At 41.7% G+C, this 16,816-nt stretch overlaps 1 long non-coding RNA gene across 1 annotated transcript; it reads left to right on the forward strand.

Moving 5' to 3' along the window:
- Positions 1-650: 650 nt before the first annotated feature.
- Positions 651-15,673, forward strand: LOC119262477. Its single transcript, XR_005129680.1, has 3 exons — positions 651-882; positions 14,123-14,244; positions 14,492-15,673. It is a non-coding gene; the product is annotated as an uncharacterized LOC119262477 (long non-coding RNA).
- The last annotated feature ends 1,143 nt before the right edge of the window (positions 15,674-16,816 follow it).

Below are 16,816 nucleotides of genomic sequence, written 5' to 3' on the forward strand. Positions count from 1 at the left end.
AGGAAAGAGACAGCGCAGTATGAGTGAACTGAGCAACACAATGAAGTTGAGCTCAGGTCAAATGTATGCAAATGAGCAGTGACAATGCAGTGATAATGAAAATATGTTTAGAACATGTTATCTTGAGTCAGATACTGGTCACTTATGAGGATTAAGACTCTTACACCTGCAAGATATTTCAGATTACCTGACAGTTTGTAAAAAAAAAATAAAAATAAGCACTGAGAATACAATGACTCCTTTATTTTTCTCTTGCTGTTCACATGTCTGTCTCAAATGGTTATTGAATAGGCCTATGTAGTGGTCATGCAGTCACTGCTGGTGACATTGCTTTAAAAATAGGATGATCAGGCAATATAAATCAGATTTGCTGCTTTCGGAATTTTGGATACAGCCAGTGGGCTGCATGCAGAGTACCACAAACACACTCATTCATTCAATCACGCATTCAGTTACCCTTTCTTTCACTTACAATGCAGATACAAAATCCACCTCATGAGGACTATCCAGCTTTGCTCTGCCCTGACTCCACCTTAGCTCCACCTTTTTTATGAGTTTCGCTTGTGTTTAGTTAATCATTCCCAGTTGTGTCCGCCTGTTCCTCATTGGTTTGTGTGCGTTTCGATGTGCCTCAAAACCAAGGATGTAGCGAAGGTGGACAGCTTTTCTCTTCCACTATGTCAAACCCATTTTGTCACTCCCATTACATCACTCCTGTTTTGTAGGATCCTTCAAATGTTGCTAAGAAATGCACCCTTCAATTCTGAGAATTCATAGGACTCAGCCGGGGGAATTCTTCCAGACCTCAATTCTTTGTGAGCAGCACAAGTTTTGGAAAATGGCAGAAACATGTGCAAGTGGGCAAGATGCTGTGGCAGCTAAGTATGTAATGAAATGCTGTATATCTTCAGTTTGGTTGTTTTCATTTTTTTGGAATAATCTGAAAACTTTGGTTACCTTTTAAGTTTATTTAGAATTTTATGATGAATGGGCATATAGAAATGGTAAAAACTTGTCATTCATTGCCTTCTATTACAAGCTAAGAATGGTTTATACTTCTTATGTACATTTATCATTTTGGAGATGTGACGTTTTGTCCCGACAGTGATGATAGCATATAGTAGTAGTCCCGATAGCATATAGTAGTGATTGGTATAGTGTAGTGGGTAACACCTCTGCCTTCTACACCCCAGCCTGGGGTTCGATCCCCCACCTGGATAAGCACCCTACACTATACCAATAAGAGTCCTTGGGCAAGACTCCTAACGCCACCTTGGCCTACCTGTGTAAAATGATCAAATTGTAAGTCACTCTGGATAAGAGCGTCAGCCAAAAAGCCGTGAATGTAGTAGCTTTTAAAAAATATATGAGTGATCCAGTGAAAATACTGTTTACATCAATACAGTCGGAGTTACACATTCTTTACCTCGCTATTAGCCCTGATTCTCTAACAGGCTGAGTCTATGCTGGTTGGCTCCAGTCTGCAGGTTTTGAAGTGGTCAGATTCAACTGCAGGAATAAAAAAATAATTAGTGTGCAGGGGGAACATCCTCCCAATAGAGTTTCAGACCAGTTGGAGTATAACAAACATGACTGTTTCAAGGATTGGTGTAATCTAGTTGTGAATACTGGTTAATGACTCAATTGAGATTGATTCCTTCGACAGTCAATTAAAGCTGAAAGCACCAAAAAGTAAATAAAACATAAATATAAATAAAGCATATAAATAAAGAAAACGGCCAAACAGATATTCATTTGTGTAGCTTAGAACTGTTTTCAAAACATAAACAAGTGCAAATAAAACAAAAACTACCATAATCATCGTCTTACATCTATAACCTCACCCAAGTGCATCTTCTTTACTGTGTCAATGCAAACAGTAGAGAAACTGATAGAAGCTGCAGCAAACTGCTCTATGTTTAGTTTATCTCTGTCACCTAGTAATGGGACAGTGTATGTGTTCATGCAAATGCAGTAAAAGTGGTGTGATCCCCTGTATTTCACTCACCAAAAAAAAAAAGAAAAAAATAATCATAAGGCATCAGATTCCCAGTTTTTATCTAATCAGCTAATACTTTAGAAGCCATATCCAAAGGTTAGGCAAAAAGGCCCTAGTTGACGATTGGTACAATCGTCTAAGGTCTTCTTGCATGTGCATATGTCAGTGGTTCTTCTTCTACCTTGGCTGCAGCCTTGACTATAAGACACAACATATTTATAGTCCTGGTTTTTGTTTTGTTCTTTGTAGTCTTTGCAGAGTATACAAGCAGGCCTAATCACTGCAGTGTCCATCTTAACCTAAATTCTGAATTTCCACATCTGTAGTTTCTATGTCAGAACTGAAAACAAACAAGTTGCCAAGGGGCCTTGTTCTGGTGAGTCACAGCTCAGCAACACTGTGAGCCAAACAGGCATGGAACACAACTAATACCCCAATACGTTTCACAACTTCAGCCACTTTATTCTGCTTCCCTGGTGTGCAGTGTAACCATGGAGTGAAATATTGTGATTTGGCTCTTCAATAAAACTTCATAATGCAAGACTGAATGATGTCCACTTAGGTGAAGGACACTGTTTACTCACAGTAAGGTTTATGGCCACACATTAAAATAGAGCAAAGGGCACCCTATGCCATCAGACTGATAACAGAAATGGATTCACTTCAGAGCAGCTGTCCATGCCCCAGCTACTGCCACCTGCCTTGGACTAGCTGCCCACCCCACATTGAATTATCATAGACACCTAGCTATTACTACACTAATACTACTGCTATTAATATTAGTAGTATAATCATTTGTAGGTAGTTTGACCAGAGGAGGATAGGTCCCACCTTGTGAGGCTTGGTTCCTCCCAAGGTTTCTTCCTCAGCTGAGGCAGTTTTTCCTAGCCACTGTCGCCTCTGGCTTGCTCACCTGGGGGTTTTTACACTCATGTTAAAACTTTGTCTTTTCTGGAATTCTGTGAAGCTGCTTTGTGACAACATCAGTTGTAAAAAGCGTTGCATTATACAAATAAATTTTATTTGATTTAATTTGATATGATGCATGACATTGGGGTAATAAGAGTTGTTAAAACAGCAAGACAAAATATTTGAATTTCATACACTGTTCTGCTCTTTGCAAGCACTTATTGCTCTCAGAAATGATTTAAAATGGTAGAAGAAGCGCAGTAAAGGATGTGACAGGAGATCTGGAAACTGGAATGGGCATTTGAAAAGCCTGATTTTGTTTTGTGTGAGTCACTTCTGTTTGGATCCAGGGCAATGCTTTCAATCTTCGTTTGTCAGATTTTCCTCAAAATTATCCGGGAACTTAGTATGAGTCCATGATACCATGTGTCCTAATTAGGTTCTCCTGGGCATTTGGAAGCAAACAGCCTGGCAACAGCACAAATGGAACACCATACAACACAATGTGGGGAGTATTTCACCAACATCCTGAAATGTTTCTGTGGTCTCATCCGACCACAGAAGCCTGCTAAGAGTTCCAGAGATGTTTAGCGTAAGATAAGATAAGATAAGATAAGATAAGATAAGATAAGATAAGATAAGATAAGATAAGATAAGATAAGTCTTTATTGTCATTCGCATCACACGGAGTACATGAGATGGAACGAAATAGTGTAGTCAAGGTCCCAGTTAACTCCCAAAAAAGTAACATCCATCCATCCATCCATCCATCCATTTTCTAAGCCACTTCTCCGTCAGGGTCGCGGGGGGATGCTGCAGCCTATCCCAGCAGTCTTCGGGCAGAAGGCAGGATAAACAGTAAATAGTAAGGTGCAAATAACAGCAGCATGAAACACAGCAGCATAAGTATGAGGTAGAAAGTGTACAGCTTAATACTGGTAATGTATAAAGTGATGTATAAAGTGACATGTGTAGGGGTGATATAGTAGAGGCACTGATTCAGTACAGCAGGAGAGACATGAAGTGCCATTGCAGTGATTGTATAACTGGAATTTAAGAGTCTTACTGCTTAAGGGAGGAAGCTGTTTCTCAGTCTGGTTGTTTTACTCTTAATGCTCCGCAACCTCCTACCTGAGGGGAGTAGGACAAAACGTGTGTGTGCTGGATGACTGGGGTCCTTCATGATGCCAATGGCCCTTTTCCTGCATCTGGAGGTGTAAATGTCCATGGTGGTGGGAAGGCTGACTCCAACAGTCCTCTGTGCAGCCTTCACCACCCTCTGCAGAGCTTTCCTTTCTGCGCAGAGCAGCTTCCGTGCCACACGATGATGCTGGAGCACAGAATGTTCTCCACCACACATCTGTAAAATGAGGTGAGGACTGAGCTTCCGAGTCCAGCACGCCTCAACTGTCTGAGGAAGTAGAGGCGCTGATGTGCCTTCCTGATCAGGCTGGAAGTATTATTACTCCAGGTAAGATTGTTACTTAGGTGTACGCCCAAGTACATATAGCTGGAGACCACTTCCACTGCAGATCCTCCGATGTGTAGGGGGAGGGGAGGGATGGTGTTGCCCTTTCTGAAATCCACTTCAGGTGCTGAATTAATGGCTTCTTTACAAACACTGAAGTTCCTACTAAAGCCTGAATAGACTGATAAATCATGTGATGATCCAGGTATTAATCTCAGTGTTACTGAACACTTTTATAGGAATGATCAAACTCCTAATCTTCTTAGTAGTGGATATGTTTGCAAGTGATAAGTTTAGCATCAGTGCTGTACTGGAATTCTGCTTAGGGGATGGTATGGGCAGCAGTGGACTGAAGCAGGCTGTGAGAGAGGGAAAAGGTTACAATTTTTTTATGAAAAGGATTTTTTTATGAAACATATTACAAGAAAACTGCCAACCATAACAGCAAGGAATAGAATGAATTCATTAAAAAAAAATAAAATCCCTAAATGCCTTACCACAATGTATATATATATATATATATATATATATATATATATACATATACATATAAGTCATACACCACTCAAGAATCGAGAAGGTTCAGGAGAACTTAAAAAGTGTAAATGAAATGTGTCTGTTATGCTTGTTACTTCTACTATGCTGTACATAAGGAAGGCAGTCAATAATCTGTCAAGCTTTTAAGAAAAAATGTATTTGCTAATGAACAGTTGTTTTCTTTGAAACATTTTATGTCAGCTGAAGGATCCCATGTGTTGAGTGCAAGACCAAGCTGGTAATCAATAATGGGACTTACAACACTGAAATCATGGAAAAAGTAAACAACAGAGAGGCAGCTTTTTCAGCTATTGCTTTGTTTCAGTACAGTACAGCATCTCCTTTTTCATTCCCAGCACAGGTTTCAGAACAAAAGAAGATATCACTGTAGGAGGACAGGAAACATAAAAGTCTAAGGAAATCAAGATTCAGGTGTGCCACATCACCTATTACTCATCTACTCAAACCAAACCACTTCATCTCAGTGCCAGCTCATCTGCTACATGGTTATAGCAGAGAAAACATTAATCATGCATGTGCTTCATGCACTGATGTCTCTAGGCCAATTTTGGGGGAGGGGTTAGTTTCCCCTAAATGTTATCCCCCACCTTTTCAAATAAATGTACTAGTTTATATAATCTATAGTTTTTTCTCATCCATTCGTCATTATACCTAGCTTATTAAATATGCCTACAAAGCAAAATTTCTGGCTGCACCAACTGAGATTTGCTGCTTGTCTAAAACTGAGGCAAGAGCGTTGCTTAATTATGCCTGTTGTGAGTCGACAGATACAGTATTTATGTCATATTAGCTGTGTGCTTCATACGCACTACCAAGAAACAAATCTCCTCTGTGCCAATTTGACCAAATAGCCATTTATAAATACATTTTCTGGTTGTTACTCCTCTAAAATTTGATGAAGAAATGAACAAAAATATTCTCCTGGGGGACCATGCCCCCAAACCGCTAGCAGAACCCCCTGTACAGGCTTTGCCCACTCTATCCATAAACCTTAATTGATGCCCCTGGCAAGGTGACTGTTTTTTATTCCAAAGTGCAACTAGTTTCAGAATTTTTTCTATCCATCCATCCATCCATCCATCATCATTGACCGCTAATCCAAACAGGGTTGCGATAGCAGTTGGGAGAGCAGAGAATACCAGATGACCCTGTCCCCCGCAACTTCCTCCAGCTCATTCCCGCGGACCCCAAGCCGCTCCCAGGCCAACTTGGAGACATAATCCCTCCAGTGGGTCCTAGGACGACCCTGGGATCTTGACCTGGTAGGCCGTGCCTGAGCTTCACCTTTTGGCTCAATTCCCTCTTCACCACTACAGTCCGGTACAGTGACCACATTACTGCTGCCGCCTGTCCCAGCCTACGGCCGGTCTCACAATCCCTCTTCCCATCACTCGTGAACAAGATACTTGACCCCAAGATACTTAAAATCCTCCACCTTGGGCAGGTCCTTTCCTCTTACCTGGAGTGGGCATGCCATCCTTTTCCGGGCCAAGACCATGGACTCAAACTTGGAGGTGCTGATCCGCATACCAACCACTTCACACTCAGCTGCAAACCGCTCCAGCGTGTGCTGGAGACATCCATGTGATTCCGCCAAAAGAACAACATCATCTGCAAATAGCAGAAACGCCACTCTCCGGCCTCCACACATAATGCCCTCCTGACCCCGGCTACGCCCTGACACTCTGTCCATGAATATCATGAACAAGAGTGGAGACAGAGCACAACCCTGGCGAAGTCCAACACTAACACTGAAAGAGTCTGACTTAATGCCGAGTATACGGACACAGCTCTCACTCCGGGAGTACAGAGATTGGATAGCCCCGGCACCCCATACTCCAGAGGACCTCCCACAAGGTATCTCGAGGAACACGGTCATAAGCCTTCTCCAGAAACACATGTAGATTGGGTTGGCAAACTCCCATGCCCCCTCAACAATCTGTGAGAGGGTGAAAAGCTGATCCACTGTTCCACGGCCAGGACAGAATCTGCATTGTTCCTCCTCAATCTAAGGTTCAACTATCGGTCAGAGTCTCCTTTCCAGCACCTTTGCATAGACTTTCCCAGGGAGGCTGAGCAGTGTGATACCCCGATAATTGGCACACACCCTCCGGTCCCCCTTTTTAAAAATAGGGACCACCACCCCAGTCTACCAGTCCAAGGGTACTGTTCCCAAGGTCCATGCAATATTGCAGAGGCGTGTTAGCCATGACAGCCCCACAATATCCAGAGCCTTAAGCATTTCTGGACGAATCTCATCCACCCCCGGTGCCTTGCCAGTGAGGAGCTTACCAACTACCTCAGTGACCTCCACCAGGGAAATGGAACTTGACACCCCAGAAGCCTCTGGCCCTGACTCCTGTGAGGGAGGCACGTCTCCCAGATTAAGAAGTTCCTCAAAGTGCTCCTTCCGACCAACAATATCCTTATTTGAAGTCAGAGTTTCTCCACCCTTGCTGAATACAGCTTGGGCGCAGCCACCCCGACCCCTCCTGAGTCGCCGGACAGTTGTCCAGAACCTCTTTGTGGCCGAACGAAAGTCTTTTTCCAAGGCCTCACCAAACTCCTCCCATGCCCTGGATTTTGCTTCTGCCACAGTTGCAGCTGCCACCTTTTTAGCCAGTCGGTACCTATCTGCTGAATTGGGAGTCCTTCGGGCCAACCAGTCCCTAAAGGCCTCTTTGTTCAGCTTGATGGCCTCCCTCACCACCAGTGTCCACCAGGGGGTTCTTGGGTTACCGCCCCGACAGGCACCCACAAGCTTTTGGCCACAGCTACGCCTGGCAGCTTCCACAATGGAGGTTTTGAACAGGGTCCATTCAGACTCCATGTCCCCTACCTCCTCCGGGACATGAGAAAAGCTCTCCCAGAGGTGGGAGTTGAAATAATTCTGAATAGGGGCCTCTGACAGTCGTTCCCACTATTCGCTTGGGCCTACCGGATCTGACCATCAGTCTTCCCTGCCATCTGATCCAACTCACCACCAGATGGTGATCAGTTGACAGCTCAGTACCTCTCTTCGCCCTAGTGTCCAGAACATATGGTCCCAATTCAGATGAAACGACAACAAAGTCGATCATTGATCTTTGACCCAAGGAGCTCTGGTACCATGTACACTTATGAACATCCTTGTGTTCGAACTTGGTGTTCGTTATGGACAATCCATGCCTGGCACAGAAGTCCAATAACAATTCACCATTCAGGTTTAGATCGGGCAGGCCGTTCTTCCCAATCACGCCTTTCCAGGTTTCCCAGTCATTGCCAACATGAGCATTGAAGAAGGCCAAATACTCTGACCTGTTGTTTGGTGTATAAGCACAGACAAGAGTCAAAGTTTTCCTCTCTGCGATTTTAATTCGCATTGAGGCGACCCTCTCGTCCACCAGGACAAACTCCAACTGCATGGTCACCAGCCGGGGACTTGTGAGTATCCCCACACCCGCCCGGCACCTCTCACCCTGTGCAACCCCTGAGTAGGAGAGAGACCAACCCCTATCAAGGAGTTTGGTTCCAGAACCAACACTGTGGGTGGAGGTGAGCCCAACTATATCTAATTGGTACCCATCAACCTCCTGCACAAGTTCTGGCTCCTTCCCCCCCAGTGAGGTTGCATTACATGTACCAAGAGTTAGTTTCTGCTGCAGGAGCCTAGGCCACCTAGGGCCTCCCCGCAATCTCCCACTGCCAATATGGCACTGCACCGCTCCCCCATGCTGGACCTTGCGGGTGGTGGGCCCACATGGCAGTTTTTCTATGTGCACAAAAATAATTAATCAAAACAGACCTTTTTACCATGTTAGTTTGTGTTCCTGATCATATCAAGAATGATTCATCATGTCCTATAATTTAAAGACATCATCTGAGTTTTAAGTCACCATGCACCAGTGGACAGGGAAAAATAATAATAATAATAATAATAACCAGGATGAGCACCTTCTGCTCCCACCAACCCCTGGTATTTGTTTAGAAACCCTCCCTAATACCATATTTCAGGCCCAATGCCAGAACTAAATCATGAGTGGGGCATCAGGAATTTACAGGTGGGTAGGATGCAGTGCATGCACTTTACTGATTTTGCTGCACATAACATAGCAAGGCTCACAACATAGTTCCAGAATTAAGGCTGGGTTAGGAAGGAGGTGTAGAAAAATGACTTGACAGGGTTGGAGCTGGGACAGAAAGTTTAAAATAAAAGGGATCCTCAAAGTACTTCATTTTCTTGTTGGGACTCCAACCTCAATGCTTCCCCACTCAAACAATAAGCAGTTGTCAGACGCATAACACCACAGTTTCGTATAACATGTAGGTTATGACTGCAGCTCAGATTTCTAATGTCTCATCAATTTCTGTCTCATCGATTCCTCAGAGCAAGGAAACACATGTGCATCCTACGTTGAAGTCTAGTGATACAGTTGTGGTACATTCTGTTTTATTAGATGATTACAGTTAATGGGAGGGTACTGTAAAAGATGGACACATGAAAAGTCAGTTGGTAACAGGATCTAAGATCCAGTGATGAAAGTGACAATTGCTATCAATTACTTCATCCATATGTCTTACCCGTACATCTCTTCCTCACATCCTCAGAGGAAGGAGCTGAGATGTAGGTAAAAGATGTGAGGACGCACAATTAAAAGTATAAGGTCCATCCCACGGAGGTGCGCATGTTGGCTCCTCTGTGATCCTCTGCATACCACACTTACACAACTCCTTCTGTGTCTCTACAGAAATACCTTTACATGCATCTTTGCGGAAGTATAAATCAGCCTTTACATAGACATGCTGGAGACTAAGTGAATTACAACCTTCAAGATCTAGAATGGAATCAAAAGTATTTAGTTCAGTGAAGTGTTCTGGTGTTGTGTGCTGGCGGTTGTTGTGGTGACTGGTAAAGTGTTTTACAGCAACACAGGGTGAGAGAACAGGCCTAAGTTCATCAGACTAGCCTGGTTGGGTTGTGATGACGCACGCACACACACATATATAGTGCATCCCAGACACTCTATGGGTCAAGAATTCCCCACTCTCTTAATGGAGACGGCACAACCTTCACCCTCTTTTTTCAAAAATGTTATCCGTGCAGCTTCACTGTTGAGAGGGAGTCAAAAGCAGAACTGATAAGATGACGCCCAGAAAGCACGAGAGAGAGAGAGAGAAAGAGAGAGAGAGAAAGAGAGAGAGAGATTCATGAGAGAGATGAGATGAGTAGATGTTGGGCCTTGCTGTGGTATGTCTGACTACCGAGCCAAAGCTACGGTCACTCATCGGGCAATACACACACACACACACATGCACATTAGGACATGGACATAAATGTGTGCTGGCAACAAGGGAGGGTCTGGCAGCCAGATGACCCACCAGGGAAAATTATGACCACGCCGCTGCCACACGACTCAAATGGGGAAGAGTTCAACACTGACCCTTCAAGTTGAGAGAAACAGAACAAGTGAGAGATAGACAGAGAGAGAGAGAGACAGAGAGACAGAGACAGAGAGAGCTTGGGGAGTGACAGAGAGAAAGAGAAGGAAAGATGCAGATTGAGATAGAGAAACAAGATGTAGACAGACATGTAGAGAGAGAGGTTTGCAAGTGAGAGAAAGAAAGAACAGCAAAGAAATAGAGACAGACAGAGAGAGAGAGGAAGTAGTGAAGAGGAAGAGTGAAAAGTGAGAGAGAGGTAGAAAGAAGTTGGGGACTGAGGGTGAAAGAAAGAAAGAAAGAAAGAAAGAAAGAAAGAAAGAAAGAAAGAAAGAAAGAAAGAAAGAAATAGAGAGCAATGGTGAGGAGTGAGAATATGACAGAAGGGAAGAAAGTGAAAGAGAGGGCAGAGAATGAGAGATAGAGGGAAGAAGGGAAAAGAGAAAGGAAGAAGAGAGAGAAAGTGAGAGAGAGACAGACAGAGAGAGAGGGATTGATGGACAGATATGCGGGAGGGCAGAAGTCCAAGACATAAGCGAAAAAGAGAGAGACAGAGAGCCACAGATGCTTAGTTCTTTTGCAACTGCCCTATTCAGAGAGAAGGGAATATTTACTCCAGAGGGATTCTAACAAACACAAGCACAGCAGCAGGCCGAACTCACAGTTATCACACACTGGCAGCGGAAAGGCCACCAGGGAACTAACTATCCTACACTGGCCCCAACTTACTGCAGTTTACTGAAATGTCATAGCATCTGAAGAAATCTACTTTTACTACCTTTAAATTACACTGCGTGCATGTTATTATCATTGTTGCTTCATGATTACTCTGCAACCCACTACGTTCAGTAAATATATCAACTTCCAGCACCTCTCATTTCCGTTTAAAGCCAATGCACCCAATGTATATCCAATGCATGGCCATGTGACCTTAATAAGAATGTTTTTTTTTTCCACTGTGCATTACACATGGCAACAGCGCTAGACCTGAAGTTAGGGCCAGAAAGCACCTGGCCCCTTAGTCTTGCTGTAATATTGAACAACTGAGAGCTGTTCAGAGCTAATTATCTTCACAATGAAGGCTTGCTCTGTTATTTAGTTTGTTTGCTGTTAATAACGCATGTTATTCATTAGCATGACATTACTGATTATGAAGTGCTTGTACAAGTCGTTTCAGGATGCAGGTTCGTTCACACTAATAAGACATTTGAGTCACTTACCTACACAAATGTGAACCATGTTATAGAGATCTGATCTCTAAAAATCTAATTTGAGCAATGAGGCTTCTAATGTGAATGTAGCCTAGCGTAGTCCCCAGAGTATAAAAGCTGGTCTTACTAACTGTTCATCATGGACATAACTAAAAGTAGGGATAACTACTTTTATTCTAAATGGGTCAGTGACATCTTGTGGAAACATTACAGTTCTTAAATCAGATAAAAAGCATATTGCTGGTGTTGGAACAAAACCTTGTGTCTCCAAAATGGTAACTTTACAGGAGAAGGAAAAAACAAACTTTACTTTTAATGTAAGTCAATGGAGTTTTGCCCAAGTCATTTTGAACTGTTTCTTTTTGTCCATTCATGAAATTTACAAACAACATAAAGGACAACAGGTATTTTCAAATTGTGTTAAAAAACTGAAAAACGTAAAAAATGGAGACACAAGGGTTGTTTTTTTTTGCTATAAGTAAATTGTAGACCTTGCAATTGTATTTTGATTTATGATAGCAAGAGAACTGGCACATTGTCTCTTCAGTGACACATTGACTGTGGATGCAATCATTCCGCAGCAGATTCTAGTCAGAAACAAATGTCAGCTGCACCAAAGGCTCGGATTTAGGATAATTTTGATTTTAGAGTTGAATTTAGAGTTGTCATTCAGCTTAGCTTAGTAACAACTCAAAGCAGTGTGATACTCCACTTGATAGTAAGTGTGATAATGTTCAGATTGGGTTTGAGTTTTAGGTTCCTGTATTTGCTTCAGTGTGACTAAAAGTATTTATTTTCTCATGGGGACCAACCAAAAGTCCCCACAATGTCATATTTTCTGTCTGTAGCCCTAATCAAGCTTTATTAGTTGTAATGTGCAATGTCTGTAATTTTTACAAGTTTGCCAAGTAATAAATCCAGAGTGAATTACCTTCTATAACTAGGGCTCCCCTAGTAATAATAGTACTGTTCAACATCACAGTGATGTGATAACAAAACTGGCTAACAGTCTGCATTTTTCCAACCCAAAGATCAGGCTAAAATCTTAAATGGAGCTTGTTTTGAGCCCATTCCTTCATAATCAGAATACTGAAATCCACAACAAAAAGAAGGAAAATGAAATCTCAAAGTACCTTTTGCAAAGTAATGTATTTCTGTCTTGTTGAGTGACATTTGGATAGTTAAACAAACCTGCTTTACTAGCCTAATGCTAATATATATGCCCCTGAGCCACGAAACATGTTCTTATTGTTTAGAAGTACGCTTCTTGTCACATAATGATGATGTAAATGTCTTTGGGAAATGTACTTTTCCTATAAAATAAATTAATGTACATTTGTGAGGATACAAATAAAAAACGACCCCAAAAGGAACTTTGCCACCTCACTAGTATTTCTGAGGACATTCAGTCCTAATATAACAGAATAAGCACACACAGCAACACACATAGAGCTAACACAGACACACAGGTGCAGAAGCTGATGACAAAAATAAACTACAGCGCAACTTTGAGTTACAGTCGCTGCTGCAAATATTGCATTCACTTTCCACTGCTAGTAAACAAAGTGTGTTAGCAACTTCTAGCTGTAATATGTATTAGAGCTAACAGGCCCACAGCAGAGATGACGTGGCAAGTTTTAATTTCCCACAGTGCTCTGCCGCCCACTGAGGGCGCATATATTCCATTTTGTGGCACTACTGTTACACATACACACTGAATACACTGAATAATACTGAATACATAGACACACTGTCACAAACTAATCACCAGTTCAACACTCACACAAGGACACAGCGCTGGGCAACGCTGTGCAGAATTAAAGAACATTAACAGCTTTTATAAGATCAGAATTAAGTGATCATAAGCCATAAGAAAAGATTTTCTTTGTTTAGGTGCATAGGAATAAACAGAAAACTTAATCAAAGCATATAATGACATATAAATGCAAATAGATTGAGAAAGAAATTAGTGTTTGTTTAAGATGGAGTGACAAAATCGCACACATCAGTGCTGTAGAATAAAGAGTTAAATAACTAAGCAAACAATGAACTGCAATAAATGCATTATGCAAACTAATACAACAAATAGCCACCCTTAGATGAGGAACATGTAAGATACATTAATAATGAAGTGGACATCTAATTTTTTTGTGGCACTGTTCAATTGGTTCAATTATTCAACTCCTGTGATAGTATAACATGTATTTTATAATTCCCCCTCAGGCTCTTCCATAGCTTCTGAGTAGGCTTAAAGATTTCTGGAAACTGAAAAATACATTTAAATTTTGGTTCTTTTTTATTTCAGTTCATCATGGTATAGGTAGATATAGCCCAAGCATGCTCTCACATTGGTGAGGCCTTCAAAAGCTGGACAAAAGGCCTTAATATTAGATTGACTTTCAACATAGGAGACCAATAAATGAAGTGGTGATGTGTTAATGTGTATTGCATTGGTATGAGTGGAACAGACTCAGCCTTGTTTCTGGAGTTTTTAAAGGACGTTTGGAGCTTTCTAAGTCCACCAACAAAAATATTGAGCCAACAGCATCCTGTGTGCAGTGACCAAGCAATAAGGGTATGGAGAGAGTGATGGAGGAGCCAACAGGGAGGACGAGAAAGAGGATTTCACTGCTGGCGGATAACCATGGGGACTATTACACACTGACTACTTCACCCCAGAGGTACAAAATTATATTTGTGTGTTTGTGTGTGTGTGTGTGTGTGTGTGTGTGTGTGTGTGTGTGTGTGTGTGTGTGTGTCTGTTCGAAACAGAATTAATTAAGCACTTCCAGAAAATCCTTTCACATGCCAGAGCGAGAGAGCCAGGGAGTGAGAGAAAGAAAGTAAGAGATGAAAACATTACATGCAGAGTCCGAGTTCATTTCGAGCAGAATGACAGGACAAATGTTTTTGGCTTTGTGTTTCCAGGCCTTAATTGAACACAGTGTCCGGGATGTGACCCAAAACCCTGCTCTTCTGCTGCTTTCCAGCTCCATCTCAGCGCTAGCGGTGAAAGCCAGAGAGCTCCGCAATGTGGCACAGAACATCACAAAAAGCACAAACACACCCTTTTACTCTTTCTGCTCCATTCCAAGTCCAGCCAGGGAGTCATTACGGAGCAAATGTTGCTCTTATAGCCACTGATTTCACTTTTGTGGCCTGAGGCGTGCATCAGGGAAGGCTTTTAGGCTTTTGCTAGATGAAAATGCACTGAAGCTCCAGATGCAGTCTGGATTTGTTCAGCCTGTGATATGAAGTACAGAGCTTTACACGGACGTTGTTTGTATGAGAGTGTATGTGGGGGTGTATGTGTGTACTAGGGATGTGCCTGTGTACTCAAGTTCTCAGGGGTTCCAGTGGTCTAATGCTGAAATCACTGTTTGCGTAATTGTTACGTTTAATCACGGGATGTCAGAAAAATGTACAGGTGAACAATTCAGTGAACTTTAATTTTATGTTTCACTTGTATTTGTGAGCAAATATGTACATCATATTACACTTTGCTGCTGTGAAACATTCGATTTGTAAAAAAAATGCTTTTTGCTATGGATTCATTCTGAGGGCAAAGAGTCCTAATCAGCTTCAAGCATGATATCAAATAGCTCATTTTAGCTCATGAAATATATATACATACATACATATATATGCTTGAATATAACATTTAGTCAGAATGCATATTCCTAGTGTATGTGAAGAAGCATAAGTTGTGTATATGGGATGTATAGGTATGTATATGTCAGAGATGTTCAAAGATCAATTCATGCGAATCTAGGGTGAGAAGTTTCATTAAGTTTTAAGCTTATGAAGTGGTCTATATCTTGCTAAAGTTTCAGCCAGATTAGTTGCCAATTTCTGGTATATTTGCTGTTGTTTTATTCTTGCTATTCAAATTACACACAGGCCAAAAGTTTCAAGTTGTTTTGCCTTGTTTTAAACATTTTTTTTGCATAAACTTCCATCACAATGAAGGTTTTTAATAATGAAAGACTTACTTGTTATATGAAACTGTATCAAACCTGATGCCGCTGCGAGCTGCAGGAGAACAGCACTGCAATCAGGACTGCATGATCATAGCAATACATACAGGCAAAGGTGCACAAGCAAGATTGGAAACGAAAGGTGTTCTTCCTTTACTGTTTAGGTTGGGACTCCAAATTAAACAGTTTTGTTCATGTTTTTTCTCAAGCTGAAATTTCATGTGTATGGGGTGGGCATGAACGTGTGTGTGTGTGTGTGTGTGGGTGTGTGTGTGGGTGTGTGTGTGTGTGTGTGTGTGTGTGTGTGTGTGTGTGTGTGTGAGTGAGTGAAACTGAAACTGTGAACAGAGCCACAGCGGGAGGTCTGGGGAGTTTGAAAAAGATGACAACACTTCTTTGGCTCAGACAGATGGTTCCGCATGTAGGATTAGGTCGTTATCTCAATCTACACCTCCTTGCAACATGGATAGCACACACAGTTTCCTCTGGAGCAAAATTCACACACACACACACCTCTACCTCTAACGAACTCCTGACTACTTCCCTGCTGGTATCTCCTGGAGCAGAACCTGCAAAGCATGTGGTTTATCAATGTGCTCCGGAGACATGGTAAGTATAGTCAATGTCTTATGATTACAAAGGCTGTGCAGGGAAGTGAGACAGAGAGGTGACCTTCCTCACACTTTTTAATGGTCAGTTTTTGAGACCTTGTCCAGGACTACAGTTCCACATTACAGAGCAGTGCTTTGGCTGTCAGAGTGAAAGGTAATACACATTAACACCCTATTATGAATGAATAAATGTCATTTTGCTAATCATTTTGACCAAAAAAAGTTCTAAATTGTTCAAACACAATTTTACTGAATAATGTTTATAAGTAATAATTACATATTACATATAATCAACAAATAATAATGAACAATTTTTGCCATTGATTAACTGATTCAATTATTGCATTATAGAATTCACTGTGATATATTGTAAAGTGTCATAAAAAAACTGACTTGAGTCTTAAGCAGTACTGAAACAGCAAAATCAAATATAAACATTAGCACTGTACAAACACCCATAGGGAAGATCATTTAAAATACTGGCAAAAGCAAGCCAATAGTCCTTTAAAACAATACTAACTCAGTGTTATACAGCTCTCTTGAACTGTATACTGTGTGAGGAAATTCAGCGTTTATATAGGGTAATGTTTTAGCAGCAGCTTGAGAAATAATGAAATATGAAATGCATTTTGAAATATATTGGAAAAATGAACTGTCCCTGTGAC

This window comes from Pygocentrus nattereri, chromosome 25, assembly GCF_015220715.1.
Source record: "Pygocentrus nattereri isolate fPygNat1 chromosome 25, fPygNat1.pri, whole genome shotgun sequence".
NCBI lineage: Eukaryota > Metazoa > Chordata > Actinopteri > Characiformes > Serrasalmidae > Pygocentrus > Pygocentrus nattereri.